The 13,211-nt window shown below is 40.7% G+C and overlaps 1 long non-coding RNA gene across 3 annotated transcripts in view; it reads left to right on the top strand.

Moving 5' to 3' along the window:
* Nucleotides 1–203: 203 nt before the first annotated feature.
* Nucleotides 204–13,211, top strand: part of LOC135969678 (uncharacterized) — a 69,832-nt gene continuing 56,824 nt past the window's right edge. For 2 of the 3 annotated variants that reach the window (XR_010585039.1, XR_010585038.1), the window contains exon 1: nt 204–837. This is a non-coding gene — a long non-coding RNA (uncharacterized lncRNA). The remainder of the gene's footprint in view (nt 838–13,211) is intronic. The other variant, XR_012430873.1, reaches the window with a different exon arrangement.

Raw genomic sequence — 13,211 nt, 5'->3', positions numbered from 1 at the left:
CAATTTAATAGTTGTTAGTATATTTATAGTTGTGCAACTATCACTGATACAGAACGGCTGGGCTCCCAGCTAAACCCTACCCTTAAGCCTGGAATCACGGCCTTGAAAACAGCTGACCCTGTTTTTCTGCGCAAATGTTGCTTTTTTGGCCTGCCACGCCCCTATCCTGTGGCCATAAAAAAGACTTCAGCCGGCAGATCAACACAAGCGGCTGAGCAGCGAGCAGAGAAGCAGCAACGGAGTGTTGAAGACTAGAGGTAGACGCAGCTAACTTCAGACGGTGCGGCTTCCGGGAAAGATGATCCTCTCTCACCATCTACTTTCCAGTTTCCATCCCACCAGGAGCCACCACTCAATCAAATCCTCCGCATACACTACTCTTCAATCCGTTCATGTGACTTAATTCTTCCTGGACGCCGGACAGGCACCCGGGTGCCGAGAGGGCAGGGCTTGGACGCTGCTGTGAAGCCCGTACAGAGCCTATTCCCGCCAGAGAGGGGTGACTGGCCGGTTCCAGCATTCGTTAGCTCCGGTTCCCGCACTCGCACGCTCTGCAGCCAGGTTCCCGCCCACGAAGGGGGTTAAGGTGAAGGGAACAGTCCTGTCTCATATGGGGGCCTGTCCAGGATATGAAAAAGAGTGAGTTAAAATGAGGAACTGTCGAATTTGTGTCTTTTCCAAGACCCTGCCACCTCTCTCTTTCCTTTAGGTAAAAGGAATGTTGGCTGTTTCCCTTCACCGAGGTCTAGCCGGTCTGAACCAGAGGAGGGATACAGTGATTAAAGAAACCCATTTCAACAGAGCAAGAGACCCTTCCCCCAGGTCCCCCCAACTTAGGTAATTCAAGCTTTTTTTCTTTTCTAAGCGAGAGGATTCTTTTCCTACCTCAACTTTGTTTATGACAGGGAGGCAACAGAGGAGCAACCCCTCCTGGCTGATAATTTGGCGAAGTCCCTCTTGGACTTAAATTTAAATGAATCCATGCAGCCTCTGAAATACCATTTGTGTGTGGGGGGGGGGGGCGGGGGGGAGATCTAAAACTTGTTTCTAAACTTGAGGTTGAGGCCCTAGAAAGGAAAACCAGATCTGAGGGAACAAAAGCCACGCAACAGGCCCAGTGTAAATAACTGGGCAGGACCGATTCCTGCCAATTAACCCCCTGCTTCCTGGAAGGAGGCCATGCTACACGGCATAAATGAGACCAAGGGAGCTCAAAGGTTGTCGACAGTAGGGTAGGTAGAGGCACAGATGAGTGTGGGTAATTCTTATTTTCTAGGCCCTCCCTGCTTCTGGGTGCAAGCCTCATTGGCATGCATGGGTGGCACCTGCCAAGGTTGCCGAGATTCAGACAAAAAGAAGAGAAAGGGGGAATGCCTGCTTTCTTTCTCCCTCACACCCCAAGATTTCACTGAAAGAAGAAAGGGAATGAGAGACACCAAATTCCCTCTCTTTCAGAATGGGCAACCAATAAACTTGACCACCTCCAGTTTAAACTTAGAAAGGCACCCTGGGACCAGGTAGCATTTTAGGGGACCTCCTGAAAGTGGCAGCTTGGTCATTTAGACACAAGAAAGAGGAAGAAGCTTTAATGACCACCATGCAAGCCCACAGACCCCAGAATTCCTAGGGTTCACCTGTTAACTGCCACAGACGTGACAAGAGCAGTTATCTCTCAAAGTTTAACTGCTCTCATACAAGGTTTAATTTCTTTCACCAGGGTGAGAGCTTGGGGTACAATGTTACTAGCATATTTCACTTTTTATTTCTGTAATATTTCACACTAGATTCTTTCCTTCTATAATACATGTTTGATGCATGCATATTTGGCCTTGTAAAGCTTGTTTTTTCTCTCACCTAGAGGCCATCAAAGCTCCAAACAGGCAGGCAGCCAGAGACTCGGACTATGGCTCTCTTTCGCTGGGGATCCTTGGGTGGACTTCTGGGAGGAAAGGAAAGACCGGTCGTTGTCCATATTCTAATGGCAGTTAGATGTGCCTCTTCAGAGGGGTGAAATGATACAGAATGGCTTGGCTCCTGGCTAAACCGCACCCTTAAACCTGGAACCACAGCCCTGTGTGAAAACAGCTGACTCCATTTTTGTACTCAAATGTTGCTTTTTGGCCTGCCATGCCCCTATCCTGTGCGCATATATAAAAGACTTCAGCTGGCAGAGCAACACAAACGGCTGAGCGCCGGGTATATGCGCAGCAAGCGGAGAAGCAGCAACTGAGTGTCAGAGACTACAAATAGGCAACTAACTTCAGATAGTGTGGCTTCAGGCAAAAATCACTTTCTTCCCGCACCATCCCCTTTCCAACTCCCATCCTGCTGAGAGCCATTACCCAATAAAATCTTCCACATAACTACCCTTCAATCCGGTTGGGTGACCTAATTCTTCCTGGAAGAGCTCGGGTGCCAAGAGGACAGGGGCTTGGATGCTGCTGTAGGGCCCGCACAGAGCCTGCTCCCGCCAGAGAGGAGTGACTGGCCAGTTTCAGCGTTCACTCCCTCCAGTTCCCACACTCGCTTGCTCGCGCACACTGTCTCGCAAGGAGTGGCTAGTGGCGGGCTAAGTGAAACGAGCCACTTTCATTCCCACCCACGAAGTGGGTCAAGGGAACTATCGTGTCTCATTTCTATAATCAAGTTTAGAACATTTTTATCACCCCAAAATAATATTCTATGCTCATTAGCAGTCACTCCCCATAGCAGTCAGTCCCCATTCCAACCCCAGTCCTTGGCAACCGCTAATTTACTTTGTCACTATAGATTTATCTATTCCGGACATTTCATATAAACGAAATCATATAATGTGTTTTTTTTGTGGTGGTTTCTTTCACTTAGCATAATGCTTTCAAGGTTGATCTGTGTTGAAGTGTGTATGATAATTTCATCCTTATTGCTAAATAATGTTCTACTGACTGGATCTACGACAGTTTATTAATCCATTCATCAGTTGATGGTCATTTGAATTGTTTCCTTTTTTCTGGCAGTTGTGAATAATGTTGCTCTGAACATTTGTGTACAAGTGTTTGTGTAGATTAATGTTTTCATTTGGCCTGAGTATATACCTAGGATTAGAATAACTGGATCATATAGTAACTCTATGTTTAACCTATTGAGGAAATGCCAGACTATTTTCCAAAGCTGTACCATTTTACATTCCCACCAGCAATGTACAAAAGTCCAAGTTCCTCCACATCCTCACCAACACTTGTTGTTGTCTGTCTTTATATGTATGTGTATGTATATATACACACATACATATATACATATATTGTGCAATCCTAGTAGTTTTGAAATATCTCATTGTGGTTTTGATTTTCATTTCGCTAATGGCTAATGATGTTGAGCACCTTTTCATGTGCTTCTTGGCCATTTATACTTCATGGAAATGTCTATTCAGACAATTTGCCCACTTTTAATTTGTTATTTATCTTTTTATCATTGAGTTGTAACAGTTCCTTATACATTCTGGATACTAGACCCTTACCTGACATATGATTTGCTAGTATTTTCTCCAATTCTGTGGGCTGTCTATTCATTTTCTTGGAAGTATCCTTTGATGAACACAAGTTTTTTATTTTGATGGTATGATTTGTTTAATTTCTCTTTGGTTGCTTATGCTTTTGGTGATGCATCTAAAAAACCATCATTTGAACCAAGGTAAAAATATTTACTCATTTTTCTTCTAACTTTTTTTTATAGCTTTAGCTTTTATATTTATACATATATCTTGTGTTATTTTTTGTATATGGTGTGAAAAAGGGTCTAACTTCCTACATTCTTTTACATGTAGCTATATAGTTGTCTCAGCACCATTTGTGAATATTCTATCCTTTTACTCATTGAATGGTCTTGGCAACTTCATTAAAAAATCAACTGACTGGGCCAGGTGTGGTGGCTCACACCTGTAATCCCAGCACTTTGAGGGGGCGAGGCAGGAGAATAGCTTGAGCCCAGGAGTTTGAGACCAGCCTGGGCAACATAGGGAGACTCTGTCTCTGCAAAAAATAAAAAACAGCAACAAAATAGCCAGGCATGGTGTTGTGTGCTTGTGGTACCACCTGTGGTACTTGGGAGCCTGAGGTGGGAGAATTGCTTAAGCCTGGGAGGTCGAAGCTGCAGCCATGATTGTGCCATTGCACTCCAGGCTGGGCAACAGAGTGAGACCCTGTCTTTTTTTTTTTGAGACGGAGTTTCGCTCTTTTTGCCCACGCTGGAGTGCAATGGTATGATCTCGGCTCACTGCAATCTCCACCTCCCGGGTTCAAGCGATTCTCCTGCCTCAGCCTCCTGAGTAGCTGGGATTACAGGCATGCACCACCATGCCTGGCTAATTTTGTATTTTTAGTAGAGATGGGGTTTCTCCATGTTGGTCAGGCTGGTCTTGAACTCCCGACCTTAGGTGATCCACCCGCCTTGGCCTCCCAAAGTGGTGGGATTACAGGCGTGAGCCACCGTGCCGGGCCGAGACCCTGTCTTAAAAAATAAATAAATAAATTGGCCAGGTGTGGTGACACACATCAGTAGTCCCAGCTACTCAGGAGGCTGAGGCAGGAGGATTGCTTGAGCCTAGGAGATTAAGGCAGCAGCGAGTCATGATTATGCCACTGCACCCTAGCCTGGGCAACAAAGTGAGACCCTGTTTCAAAAAAAAAAAAAAAAAAAACTCACTGTAAACTGAGTGGGATGGCATGTGCCCATAGTCCCAGCTGCTCGGGAGGCTGAGGTGGGAGGAATTCTTGAGCTCAAAGTGTGGTGTTGCAGTGAACTATGACAGTCCCTCTGTACTCCAGCCTGAGTAACAAGGCAAGACACTGTCTTAACAAAAAAATCAACAGACTGTAAATGTAAGGGATTCTTTCTACACTGTTAATTCCATTCTACTGATGTATATATCTGTTCTGTTTCATGACCATACTATCTTTATTACAGTAGCTTTGTAGTAAGTTTCAAATGAGAAAGGGTGAGTCCTCCAATTTAGTTTTTTTCCTGAGTGCTTTGGTTATTCTGAGTTACTTGAATTTCTACATTAATTTTAAGATCAGCTTGTCTATTTCTGCAAAAACTTCAGTGATATTTTGATAAGGATTGTGTTGACTCTATAGATCAGGGGAATATTGTCATCTTAATAATAGTAAATCTTTTAATCCATTATGAAATGTATCTTTATTTAGATCTTCTCTAATTTCTTTCAATAATGTTTTGTAATTTCCTGTGTATGTATCTCAGATTTTTTTTTTTTTTTTTTTTCTGAGGCGGAGTCTCGCTGTCGCCCAGGCTAGAGTGTAGTGGCGCGATCTTGGCTCCCTGCAAGCTCCGCCTCCCGGGTTCACGCCATTTTCCTGCCTCAGCCTCCCGAGTAGCTGGGACTACAGGCACCCGCCACTACGCCCGGCTAATTTTTTGTATTTTTGATAGAGACGGGGTTTCACCGTGTTAGCCAGGATGGTCTTGATATCCTGACCTCGTGATACGCCTGCCTCGGCCTCCCAAAGTGCTGGGATTACAGGCGTAAGCCACCGCGCCCAGCCATGTTGAGTCTTATTTACCTTATCCAAATCTGACAATATCTGCCTTAAAATAACTTTTTAAATTTTTATAGATTTAGCAGGTACACACGCAGTTTTGTTAAGTGGATATATTGCATAGTGATAAAGTCTGGGTTTTTAGTGTACCCATTGCCCAAATAGTGAACATTGTACCTAATAGGTAATTTTTCAACTGTCATGCCTTCTCACCTTTTGGAGTCTCCAGTGTTGATTATTCTATTCCCTATGTCCCTGTGTACCCATTATTTAGCTTCCACTTATATGTAAGAACATGCATTTATTTCAGTTAGGGTCTTGGCCTCCAGTTTTTCTATACACATTGCTGTACAATACATGATTTCATCCTTTTTTTTTATAGCAGAGTAGTATTCCATGGTGTATATATCCTACATTTTCTTTATTCAGTCATCCATTGATGGACATTTAGATTGATTCCATGACTTTGCTATTGTGAACAGTGCTGCGATAAACATTCAAGTGCTGGTGTCTTTTACGTAAGAATTTCTTTTTTTGGGGGCAGACACTAGTAGGATTTCTGGATTATAGGGTAGTTCTACTTTTAACTCTTTGAGAACTCTCCATACTGTTTTTCTTAGAGGCTGTACTGATTTACATTCTTATCAACAGTGTATAGCATTTTCTTTCTCCACCTTCTCACCAACATATATTGTTTTTGACTTTTAGTGATAGCCATTCTGAATGGTATAAGATGGTATCTCACTGTGGTTTAAATTTGCATTTCTATGATGATTAGTAATGGTGAGCATTATTTCATATGTTTGTTGGCTGCTTGTATGTCTTCTTTTGAGAACTGTCTGTCCACATCCTTTGCTCACTTTTTAATAGGGTTATTTGTTTTTTTCTTGTAGACCTGTTTGAGTTCCTTGTAGATTCTGGATATTAGCCCTTTGTTGGATGCATAGTTTATGAATATTCTCTCCCATTTTGTAGGTTGTGTACTCTGTTGATTGTTTATTTTGCTGTGCAGAAGCTTTTTAGTTCAATTAAGTCCCATTTGTCTATTTTTGTTTTTGTTTCATTTGCTTTTGAGGACATAGTCATAAATTATTTGCCTAGGTCAATGTCCAGAAGAGTTTTTCCCAGGTTTTTTTTTTTCTAGGATTTTCATAGTTTCAAGTCCTATGCTTAAGCCTTTAGTCCATCTTGAGTTAATTTTTGTATATGGTAAGATAAACGGGTTCAATTTTATTCTTCTGTATATGGCTATCCAGTTTGCAAGCACCATTTATTAAATAGTGTCATTTCCCCCCAGTGTATGTTTTTGTCAACTTTGTCAAAGATCAGTTGGTTGTAGATATGTGGGCTTATTTCTGGGTTCTCTTTTCTGTTCAATTGATCTATGTGTCTTTTTTAATACCAGTACAATGCTGTTTTGGTTACTATAGCCTTGTAGTATAATTTGAAGTCAAGTAATGTGATGTTTCCAACTTGGTTCTTTTTACTTAGGATAGCTTTGGCTACTTTGTCTTTTTTTGGGTTGCATATGAATTTTGGAATTGTGTTTTCTAAATCTGTGAAAAATGACCTTAGTAAGTTGATAGAAATTGCACTGAATCTATAGATTGCTTTGGGCAGTATGGTCATTTTAATGATACTGATTCTTTCAATCCATGAGCATAAGGTATTTTTCCATTTGTTTCTGTCCTTATGATTTCTTTCATCAATGGTTTATAGTTCTTCTTGTAGAGATGTTTCATTTCCTTGATTAAATGTATTCCTAGGGGTGTGTGTGTGTGTGTGTGTTTTGTAGCTATTGTAAATGGAATTGCCTTCTTGACTTGATTTTCAACTTGATTATTATTGGTGTATAAAAATGCTACTCATTTTTGTTCATTGATTTTTGTATCTTACAACTTTATTAATTTATCAAATCTAAGAGTGTTTTGAAGGAGTCTTTAGGGTTTTCTAGGTATAAGGTCTTATCTGCATCAAACAGATAATTTGACTTCTTCTTTTCCAACTTGAGTGTCTTTTATTTATTTCTTTCTGTTGCCTGACAGCTCTAGCTGGGACTTCCAGTACTATGTTGAATAAAAATGGTAAAAATGGGCTTCCTTGTTCTGTTTCAGTTCTTACATGGAATGCTTTAAAATTTTCCTCGTTCAGTGTAATGTTGGCTGTTGGTCTGTCATAGATGGCTTTTTATTATTTTAAGGTATGTTCTTTCAATGCCTAGTTTGTTGAATTTTTTTAACTATGAATGGATACTAAATTTGATCAAATACTTTTTCTGTACTTATTGAGATGATCATACAGTGTTGGTTTTTAATTCTGTTTAGTGATTCATATTTATTGATTTGCATATGTTGAACTATCATTGCATTCTCGGAATAAAACCCACTTGATCATGGTGTATTAAATCCACTTGATCATGGTGTATCATCTTTCCAATGTGCTGTTGGATTTCGTTTGCTAGTATTTTGGTGAGGATTTTTCCATCTAGGTTCATTAGGGATATAGGTCTGTAGTTGCCTTCCTTCCTTCCTTCCTTTATTCCTCCTCTCCTTCCTCCTCTCCTTCCTCCTCTCCTTCCTCCTCTCCTTCCTCCTCTCCTTCCTCCTCTCCTTCCTCCTCTCCTTCCTTCTCTCCTTCCTTCCTTCTCTCCTTCCTTCCTCCTCTCCTTCCTAACTTCCTTTCTCCTCTCCTTCCCTCTCCTTCCCTGCCTCCCTCTCTCCTTCCCTCTTCTTTCCGTTCTGTTCTTTCTTTCTGTTCTGTTCTTTCTTTTCTTTCTTTCTCCTTTCCTGACTTTGGTATCAGGGCAATCAATATTGTATTCATAGAATGAGCTAGGAAGGATTCTCTCCTTCTCATTTTTTTTGGAACAATTTCAGTAAGATTGGTACCAGTTCTTCTTTGTAGCTCTGGTAGAATTCAGCTATAAATCTATCTGGTCTTGGGCCTTTTTTTAAATTGGGAGATTTTTTTTTAAATTACTGATTTAATTTCATGACTTACTATTCATCTGTTTAGGACTTTTATTTCTTCCTGGTTCAATCTTGGGAGATTGTATGTTTCCAGGATTTTACCCATTTCTTCTAGGTTTTTCAGTTTATTCCTGTAGAGATGCTCATAGTACTTTCTGATGATCTTTTGTAGTTCTGTGATACCAGTTTTAACGTCATCTTTATCATTTCTGATTGTGCTTTATTTGAATTTTATCTTTTTTTCTTGGTTAATCTAATAGCAATCTATCAATTTTGTTTACCTTTTCAAATAACCAGCTTTTGTTTCATTAATCCTTTCTTTTTCTTTTTTCTTTTTTGTTTCTATTTCATTTAGTTCTGCCCTTATCGTTGTTATTTCTTCTGCCAGCTTTGGGTTTGGTTTGTTCTTGTTTTTCTAGTTCCTTGAGGTGTGACATTGGGCTGTAACTTGAGATATTTCTAATCTTTCAATCTGGTTTTGTTTGTTTGTTTGAGATGAAATCTTGGTCTGTCCCCCAGGCTGGAGAGCAGTGGCACGATCTTGGCTCACTGCAATCTCTGCCTCACCACTTCAAGCAATTCTCCTGCTTCAGGCTCCTGAATAGCTGGGATTACAGGCACCTGCCACCAGGCCCAGATAATTTTTGTATTTTTAGTATAGACGGTATTTCACCATGTTGGGCATGCTGGTCTCTAACTCCTGATCTCAAGTGATCCATCTGCCTTGGCTTCCCAAAATGCTGGGATTACAGGTGTAAGCCACTGCATCTGACTTTTCTGCTTAATGTAGGCATTTAACCCCATAAACTTCCCTTTCAGCACTGCTTTTGCTGTATCCCACAGGTTCTGATATGTTGTCTCTATTTTCACTCGTTAAAAATTTTAAAATATTTTCTGCCTTAATTTAATCATTTAACTAAAGATTATTCAAGAATAGGTGTTTTTGTTTAGTTTTGAGAGCACATCTTCATATTGATTTCTATTCTTGCTTCCACTGTTGTCCAAGAAGATATTTGTTATGATTTCAATTTTTAAAAATTTATTGAGACTTACTTTGTGGGTTAGCATATGGTATATTTTGGAGACTGTTCCATGCACAGATAATATTCTGTGGTTGTTAGGTAGACTGTTCTATAAATGTCTGTTCAGTGTATTTGATCTCTCTCTGTCGCCCGGGCTGGAGTGCAGTGGTGTGATCTCGGCTCACTACAACTTCCGCCTCCTGGGTTCAAGTGATTCTCCTACTTCAACCTCCCAAGTAGCTGGGATTACCGGCAGGTGTCACCATGTCTGGCTAGTTTTTGTGTTTTTAGTAGAGATGGAGTATCGCCATGTTGGCCAGGCTGGTCTCGAACTCCTGACCTGAGGTGATCCACCCACCTTGGCCTCCCAAAGTGCTAGTGCTAGGATTATAGGCATGAGCCCGACTAGTCTATTTGATCTTGAGTCCAGTTTAAGTCTAGTGTTACTTTATTGAATTTCTGCCTCAGTGATCTGTCTAGTGCTGTCAGGTGGGGTTTCGACATCCCCCACTGTTATTGTATCGCTATTTTCTTATGTGTAGTAGTATTTGTTTTATGAACTTGGGTGCTCTGGTGTTGGGTGCATATATATTTAGAATTGTTACATCTTGTTTAATCGGTCCCTTTATCATATAATGACTTTTTTTGGTCTTTTTTCACTGTGATTGACTGTTTTACCTGTTATAAAGTCTGTTTTATCTGAGGTACATATAGTTACTCCTGCTTGTTTTTGATTTATGTTTGCATAGAATATATTTCCCACCCCTTTACTTTGAGTCTGTGAATGTTTTTACTCATTAGGTAAGTTTCTTATAAACTGCATAAGGTTGGATTTTTTAAAAAAAATTCATTCCCCCAGACTGTATCTCTTAAGAGGAGAATTTAGTCCATTTAAGTTCAAGGTTAGTATTGATATGTAAGGTTTTGTTCCAGTTATAATGTTGCCCTGTAGTCTCAATTGTGTAATCGCTTTATAAGATCTGTGAGTTTTAAACTTTCATGTGCTTTTATGATGGTAAATGTTACCCTTTCATTTCCATCTTTAGAACTCCTTTGAACATTTCTTGTAGAACCAGTCTGGTGGTGATGGATTCCTTTAGGGTTTGCTTGTCTGGGAAATACTTTATTTCTCCTTCATTTATGAAACTTAGTTTAGCAGGACACGAAATTATTGGCTGGCAGTGTTTTTCTTAAGAAGATAGAAAATAGGGCTCCTATTTCTTCTGGCTTGTAAGGTTTCTTCTGAGAAGTCCGCTGTAAATCTGATGGGATTGTGTGTATATATACACACGTGTGTGTGTGTGTGTGTGTGTGTGTATATATATGTTATTAGATGCTTCTGTCTTGTTGCTTTTAGGATTTTTCCTTTTATAATGAGTTTGGAAAGCCTGATGATTATATACCTTGATGAAGTTCATCTTGCAAAGTATCTCTCAAGTGTTCTTTGAGTTTCTTGTATCTGGATGTCTGAATCTGTAGCAAGACCAGTGAAGGTTTCCTGAATTACTTTCTCATAGGTTTTCCAAGTGCTTTACTTTTTCTTCTTCTCCCTCAAGAATACCTATTACTTTGAGATTTGGTTGATTTACATACTCCCATATTTCTTCAAGTCTTTTTACATTTTTAAAAGTTCTTTGTTCTTTATTTTTGTCTGACAAGGTTAATTTGAAAGAACTGTCTTCAAACTCTGGAATTCTTCTGCTTGGTCTAGTCTATTGTTAAAGCTTTTCAACTGTATTTTGTAATTCCTTCAATGAATTTTTCATTTCCAGAAGTTTTTTTTTTTTTTTTTTTTTTTTTTGTTAAATCTCTTTAGTAAATTTCTCATTTATATTCTGAATTTTTTTTTAAATTTATTTGTATTGGTTTTCTTGAATTTTCTTTCTCTTTCTCTTGAATTTCTTTTCTCTTCTTTTCTTTTTCTTTTTCTTTTCTTTTTCTTTTTTCTTTTTTTCTTTTTTTTTTGAGAAGGAGTCTCACTCTGTCGCCCAGGCTGGAGTGCAGTGGCAAGATCACAGCTCACTGCAAGCTCTGCCTCCTGGGTTCATGCCATTCTCCTGCCTCAGCCTCCCAAGTAGCTGGTACCACAGGCACCCACCACCACGCCTAGCTAATTTTTTGTATTTTTAGTAGAAATGGGGTTTCACCGTGTTAGCTAGGATGGTCCCGATCTCCTGACCTCATGATCCGCCCGCCTCAGTCTCCCAAAGTGCTGGGATTACAGGCATGAGCCACCACACCTGGCCCTCTCTTGGATCTCATTACAATCTATATTTTGAATTCTTTATCTGTTATTTCAGAATTTTCATTTTGGTTAGGATTCATTGCTAGAAAGCTAGTGTGATCCTTTGGGTGGTGTTGAAGCACTCTGCTTTTTAATATTGCCAAAATACTTATGCCGGTTCCTTCTTATCTGGAGAAGCTGTCACTTCTTATTTTTTAATTTACTTTTGCTTGACTGGGACTTTTAAAAAGCATTTTCCCCACTTGAGGGTGTGACTGTAATGTATATTGTGTGGTTGTTTGGCTTTGATTCTGTGTGCTTTCAGGGGCCCAAGTCTTATGAGTTTCTTGGTTATAAATAGCCTTTTTGGCTTTCTCAGATGCTGGTTGTAGTAGTGATATACTGAGCATATAAACACGCTTACTGCACATGGTGGGACTAGAATTGCAGAGGTCTTAAGGAACTTATTTTATTTGCCAGTACTGTGCACTTCTGTCAGCACATTTGATTTTTATTTTTTATTCATCTATTCATTTCTTTTGAGACAGGGTCTCCCTCTGTCACTCAGGCTGGAGTGCAGTGGGATTATGTTGGCTCACTCCAGCCTCAACCTCTTGGGCTCAAGCAATCCTCCCACCTCAGCCTCCTGTGTAGCTGGGACTACAGGTGCGTGCCACCACACCTGGTTACTTTTTGTATTTTTAGCAGAGATGGGGTTTTTGCCATGTTGCCTAGGCTGGTCTTGAACTCCTGGGCCCAAGCAGCGCCCCCACCTTAGCCTTCCAAAGTGCTGGGATTACGGGCATGTGCCACAATGCCTGGCCTCTATCAGCACATTTTAAATAAGATTATGCAGTTCAACCTCCATATCAGTAGGTGGCACTTATGGGTAAGAGCCAATTGTGGCAGAAGCTGACTGGTATGCTTTGATCTTTGTTTTCCGGGAGGGGCACTCTGTTGTCTCAGCTGGTGGGCTGGTCTGTGGAATGCCAGGTGTTCTGAGTTCTCTGCTCACCCCTGAGATGGGGACAAAGCTGGGCAGTACTGCACTGCTAAATTCACCCACAGATACCTCAATGATCCATTCAAGTACCAGACCTAATGGGATTGATGACAGAAGCTGTGGAGGGGAGGGATTCTGCACCAACTCCGTATCCTGAGCAGTCAGGAAAACAACCCACATCCCTATCATACCCCTGTCCAGAGGCCCCTGCTTTCAGTTCAGATAGAATCTGTCATTTATCTCCAGTCTGCAATGTAGCTGAAGGCTGTGGAAGACACCAGTACAAAACCTCTCTGTGTAAATGACTTCAAGGTGGAACCTCTTCCCTCAGACCCAAGCTGACAGTTTTGCAGCTTGCCTAATCTCCACTGCAGGAATGCTGATACTCCCTATAGAGAGGAGGAGGGGTCAGCCATTCATGCAAGCCCAGGCCTGGTGGGCACATCCTCAGTGGAGGTACAG

The sequence above is a fragment of the Macaca fascicularis genome, chromosome 2, assembly GCF_037993035.2.
Source record: "Macaca fascicularis isolate 582-1 chromosome 2, T2T-MFA8v1.1".
Lineage (NCBI taxonomy): Eukaryota > Metazoa > Chordata > Mammalia > Primates > Cercopithecidae > Macaca > Macaca fascicularis.
This window is presented reverse-complemented; position numbering and strand designations above follow the sequence as displayed.